Below are 6000 nucleotides of genomic sequence, written 5' to 3'. Positions count from 1 at the left end.
TGAAAGATGACAGATGCCTAGAGTTTACCTTATGTTGAATTAAAATCAGTATTTCTCTAACAGTCTGGTGTCCCTTTTGTTCTTTTGCAGGTCAGATGGGTGGGGTATGTGAGGGCCTGGTTAAAGTGGAAAGGTGGGTGGTTGCAGTAGGTCATTCATCAACAAGCCCAGTACATAAGTACCATGGTGACCCCCAAATCTAGTGCCATGGTCCCCAAACTCCAATGTATCAGCGTTCCCTGGAAGGCTTGTTCAGTGGAGATTTCTGGGCCCCATCCCCAGAGTCTGATTCATTAAGTCTGGAGTGGAGCCTGAGAATTCCATGCTTCTGGTCCAAGAACCAATCTCGGCTAGTGAATGGGTTTCTAAATCTTGGTTCCCCAAACAAATAACTGGAGTGCTTGAGTTCATTTAAAGCCTTGATGTCTGGAACAGCCATCTCCAGATTATTACAGCTCTTGGGTAGCTGGTCCAGATGACTCAAGAATCCCAGGGCTGATCCTCCAGTTCCTTGTCCCTCTGTAGGCTTTCCCTGCACCCTGTTCCACTGCTCCCAAGTTGCCATATCACAGTTCAGCCACAGTCAGTGAGGGGACTTGTTGGGAGTGGCCCATGGTCCGAGATTTTAGCATAGCTGCCAGTGGCCCCAGCTCTTTGGGTGGAATGTGTATCTTGCTTAAGCTTAACATTGCAACTCCCTTCAGTAGTTCCATCTTAAAGTTTACCTGGGGCCACCCAGCCAGGTGTCCCAAGCCCAGAGCCCATCATGCCATAATCCTCATATTTCACTATCTCTAAGCATGGGTCAGGGCAAAGGAGCTGATTTCAATAGCTCTCCAGAGGTTAATATCGGTCAGCTGGTGTGTGCAGAGGGAGAATGGTGTGTAAATGGGTTGCACATAGTGTATCAATTGATCCTCAGTTGGACTTGGCACCTCTGAACCTGTTTCTTCACATAAGATAGGTTATAATCATGGCCACCTCCATGATTGGAGTTATGGGCCTTAATAAGGCCAAGTTCAGAAAGGGTCTGGTCCAGGGTTGAAGAATGAGAAACCAGCTATTTTTTTAGGCACTTGCTGGGCTAGGACAGCTCAGGTGCAAGTTGCCATGGTGAGACGATTGTCAATTAGCAAGCCGAGCCAGGCTGGCGCTCTGCTCAGGTGTTCAGGCCCCAGGGGCCTTGGCTGCCCTATTAAGCCATCTTGTATACAGTACTGCACCAAATGCCAGGCCAGGATGAAGCAAAATAAACGGCCTCGGCCTCAAAACCCCAAGAGAGGAGATGAACTAGCTCTTCAGGTGAGGGGCCCTTGGGTGTCCTGGCCTCCCTGTGGGCAGGCTAGCGGGGAGACCTTGTTGGGGCTGCCGGGGCAGTTCTCTGTGTTTTCTCAAGATGGGGGCCAGGTTTGGATAGCAGTGATCCCAGGTCTGGGGCCAAATGGAGAATGTAATGAAAATTCTGATCTTGGGGAAGTAGTTGGTTTGCACCACAAGTAGGCCTTTTCTGAAAAAGTCTTCCAGTTGCCTGCGGCTGTATCTGGGGTCTGGCATGTTGTATCACTTGGGCAGGTGACCCTTGGAATTTTTCATCTCTGTAAAAGTGGGAATCATAAATCCTACCTACTTCCTAGGCCTGCTGTGAATGTTCAAGGCTGTGATCCGGGTAAATTGCTTTGCCTGGTGTCTGGCACGCAGTAAGCCCTCACATGTGATAACGAAACCCATTAATCAATGCAGTGTTAATGACGGTGCTGGTAGTGATGGTAACATCCAATATTAATGTATTAAAGTCTTAAAAAGGAAGGACAGGTAGTATTCACCTAGGTGTTTCAAAGGAGCTGGGCTCAGATGCTAACTATAGCAACAGCAGCATCTGGCATTGAAACTGTGTCCGTCACCCCCCTCCCCTCCATCATATTGGGGTCCCCGTGCTCCTTGTTAGGGAGAGTTGATGGGGGTGGCTTTGGCATCCGGCACTCAAGAGACCTGTGGAAGGGATCTTGCCTGGGGGTGCAGGGACTGACCTCTGGACAGTTTCTCCATGGCTGTTTGGTGGGGGATGAGCACTAGATAGAGAGGGTGCCCCACTCTACCTCAGTCCCTCTGGTTTTCCAGCCAACTGCTTCTTGAGGGATTCTCTGTTCCAGGCCTGTGTTTCATCCTTGATTCCTCTCTGCAGCCAGACTGGATGCCTCTCCTGGCTTCACCCCCTCCTTATTTGTGACGTTGGATGGGCTCCATAGCCACTCTGTGCCTCAGTTTATCCAGTGTAAAATGGAGATAATAACCTCATAAGGTTGACGTGTGGATCAAATGATTCAGTGTCTGTGAAGCACATGCAGAGTGCTTGCGGGTAGTGAGTGCGGAGTAAATGGCGGCTGCTTTATTGTTTGCTGTTAGAGAATCCTCCCAGCAACCCTGAAGTGAGGCAGTGATTATTGTGATCATAGGTAAGAGAACTGAGGCTCAGAAGTCTAACATACCCAAGGCCACACAGCCAGTGGCAAAGGAGGTGTAAGTTAGAATCTGTTCTGTGAATCCATTGGTCTCACCTGCATCTCTCTCTCTCTCTCTCTCTCTCTCTCTCTCTCTCTCTCTCTCTCTCTCTCTCTCTCTCTCTCTCTCTCTCTCTCTCTCTGTGTGTGTGTGTGTGTGTGTGTGTGTGTGTGTATGTTTGGATCCTGAAATTACCTGCTGGCCTTTGCAGCCTATGGTACAATTTACCTTTCTTGCTTCTTTCCCTTCTTACTTTTTTCCAGCTTACCTTCCCTCCCTCCATTCTGCCTTCTTTCCTTTCTTCCTTCTTTCTGTTTAACTTTATTACTGGAGTTGGGACTACTTACTCTGAGTCTTTGCATGTGCTGTTCTCTGCCTGGAACAGCCTTCTCCACTTTGCCAGACAGGTCCTCCAGTTCTCACCTCTTCCAGGAAGACTCCTTTGCCTCCACTCTAGGCAGCATTAAGAGACATCCCCTAATCTGAGCCCTCCTTCCCTGTGGACAGATAGAAGAATCCATCTCAGCACAAAGCACTCTGTATTATCATTTCTTACTTTTGCAGTCCTCTCCTCCATGAGCTTGTGAGGTCCTCAAGGCAAATGAGACCTGACACCATTTTTTAGTTCAATAATCTTGTCATACATTTGGAAAACTCGGGTCTTGAAGTTATAGTGTTTTGGTTTTGTTTTCGGAGAGGAGACTCACGATATCTATCTGGGAAAATGAGATTACCTCATACTTTAAAACGGTAGCTTAAAGACGCATAGTAAAGTCTCCCAAATTTCACCTGCTGGATGGAAGTTCTTTTTTCTGTTTACCCTCTGGCCTTTCTCAGTCAAAGCTTAATCTGACCCAGACAACCTTGGCTAACCGCTTCAGGGAGGAGGGTGGAGCCTGAGGAGATCACGTGACCCTCGCTCTTTGGGGAGCTGTCTCCTGGGAGGGTAGATGAGTTTTATTTCAGAGGCCCTCGCTCAGAAACCTGTGATGTCCTGTGTCTCCAGAAACAGGTTCAAACTCTAGACTGGCACTTGAGGCTCTTCTTGACTTGGCTTTCATTCCCCACACCCATTCCTCCCCCACCCAAAATGGCTTTTAGGTACTGCTGACAACAATCAGTTGACAGTAATCGAACGTTGACATTAATCGAAAGGGACTTCGAAATCACTAACATTTATTGAACACACACTATGTGCTAGGAGTGGTCTAAGAACATTACACACATCATTTGATTCTAACTCCTAGCAGAGTCAGGATTTGAATCCAGGCCTGCTGGCTTTGCTACTTATGAAATTCACTGAAACTGTTGGAAACTTAATGTCCTTGTGTATAAGATGATAACACATTATATTGCCCAAATCACTTATGAATATCTTTACTCAATTATCCAGACTTCGTATCAATTCACTATAGTGCTAATATTACTACTACTGCTGTAATCATATGGTTACAGGGCTCTTTGCTGCATCCTCTTGTTTGTCTATTTCTACCCTTACTCTTGTGCTGGGTTAACGTCTCATATTTTAGGACAACTATCAACTCTGAGAAGCCTTCCCATACTCCTCAGGTGAGGTCAGGTCTCATGCTGCACTCTTGGAGCGCTGCGTACCAGAGAGACTACCCAGATGTATACTGGTGGTTAAAATATTGAAGTGCCTCCTGGCCAGTTGATAAATAGCTCCTACCCCAAGCTCCCCAACCTATTCTTCCCTGAACATCTCTCCAGGCCTCAGGGGAGGGAGAGACCCAGCCCAGAAGAGGCCTCCGGGACCCCACCTCTTGCAATGCAGGTGCCATCACTCCTGCCACAGCCTCCTCCTGCCTAACACTGTCTGGTTTGTAATTAAACAGTGATGTGTAATTAGTTATGTGCTTTGCCTTCCCTGCTGGACTGGAAACTTTAAGAGCTCAGAGGCTATGTCTGGTTCTTGGTCATCACCAAAATCCTAGGGCCTGATTGATCAGGGAAAATAAATATTTGTTGAACACAAGAATAAATGATATTTGGACAAGGAAACCAGCTAGAAACCTGGATCAGTCTTTGTGATGCTGGGCAGTTGACCTCTCTGACACTCAGTTTCCTCTTCTGTAAAGTGGGTGTAATTCATTCTTTGAGCAAGTCTCTACTAAGAACCTCTGTATCAGGCTCTGGGACACGGTGGGAACAGGACTGAGAAAAGCCTTGCTTCCGTGGAACTAACGGAAAGGCAGACAATAAAGGCATAAACAAGATGATTATACTAAGAAAAAAACGGATGATGAGGTTGTAGGGTCATTCTAGATAGAATAGTCACAGAATGTGTCTCTGAGGTGACTTTTAAGTCCTTCCTCAAAGCCCGTATTGATTTATTTTTTATCCAATAACTCATTTTTGTAGAAATTCATTGTAAAACCAATTTTTTTGGCTACTGGGGGTGTAGAATTTGTAACTGGATCCCGCCTTCTAGGCGGAGTCACACCGGCACGAGGAGGGATCTCATTGGTTGCGGCAGACCACGCGGCTGCATTGCCCCGGCAGCCGGCGCCCCGCCCCTTGGGCACTCCAGCCGTCGATCAAGTGTCGGGCTCCGCCCCCAGTGCGCGGCTTAGTCCCTCTCTATAAAAGGAGCCGGCGGGCGATGACGAGCCTTTACGTCGGCGCGTAACGGGGGGGTGCGTGTGAGGTCATCGCGCGGGCCGGCGGGCGGGGTCAGGCGGTTTGAACGAGACGAAGACGGAACCGGAGCCGGGTACGGGCAGCGGACGCGGTCCAGCCGAGAGCCGGTGAGCCGGCTAGCGGGCACGGGGCGGCGGCCGGGGGCGGGCGGGCGGGCCTCGGGGCGGGTAGAGCCGGCGGGTTCTGCGAGCGGTGCTCGGGCCGCTCCCCTCAGCGGTGCCGTTCGGGCCGGGTGGGGGAAGGGCGGGGCCGTGACCCGGCGCTCGCTGGCCAAGCTGGGGGAAGCGCGCGGGCCAGGCTGGGGGGCGCGCGCTCTCCGTTCTGCTGGGGGGCGGGGCCTCGGGCCGGAAGTGGGGGCTGCTGCTCGGCGGCGTGGGGGCTTATGGGCTGCGGCCGAGGCGTGGATCCCGGACGGCGGAGGCAGGAGGTTCCGGGGTGGCTGTGCCGGGTAGGGGGCGTGTGTAGTTGAAGTGGGTCCTGCTGGGAGCTCTGAGGACCCCCACTGTAGGAGACGGTGCTGCCTGATTAAGAGTTCGGGTTTTGGATTCATACCTGTATTGAATTCCCTGCTGTGCGATCTTGGGCAGGTGTTTTAATCTCTCTGGGCCTCAGTTTTCTCATCCGTAAAACGGGGGACAAAGATACTACATGCGGAAAGCTCTCGTCGTGGTACATAGCAAAAAAGCAAAAAGCAGGCCAGCTCACTGGACTTCCTCCTTTCTTCATCGGTATTTGTTGAGCGTCCACTAGGTGCTAGGCACTGTGCTAAGCGCTGGCTATACACCCAGGAGCAGGAGGGCAAAGACTTGCTTTCTAGGAGTCTACATTATGGTGGGAAGACAG

General features: G+C 50.2%; 1 protein-coding gene across 8 annotated transcripts in view; it reads left to right on the top strand.

Moving 5' to 3' along the window:
* Positions 1-5185: 5185 nt before the first annotated feature.
* Positions 5186-6000, top strand: part of MAPRE1 (microtubule associated protein RP/EB family member 1) — a 50413-nt gene continuing 49598 nt past the window's right edge. For 7 of the 8 annotated variants that reach the window (XR_009535779.1, XR_009535781.1, XR_009535780.1 and 4 more), the window contains exon 1: positions 5186-5264. The gene's annotated coding sequence lies outside the window, so the exon portion shown is untranslated. The remainder of the gene's footprint in view (positions 5265-6000) is intronic. The other variant, XM_060124855.1, reaches the window with a different exon arrangement.

Source organism: Lagenorhynchus albirostris, chromosome 15 (genome assembly GCF_949774975.1).
Source record: "Lagenorhynchus albirostris chromosome 15, mLagAlb1.1, whole genome shotgun sequence".
NCBI classification, from domain to species: Eukaryota; Metazoa; Chordata; class Mammalia; order Artiodactyla; family Delphinidae; genus Lagenorhynchus; species Lagenorhynchus albirostris.
This window is presented reverse-complemented; position numbering and strand designations above follow the sequence as displayed.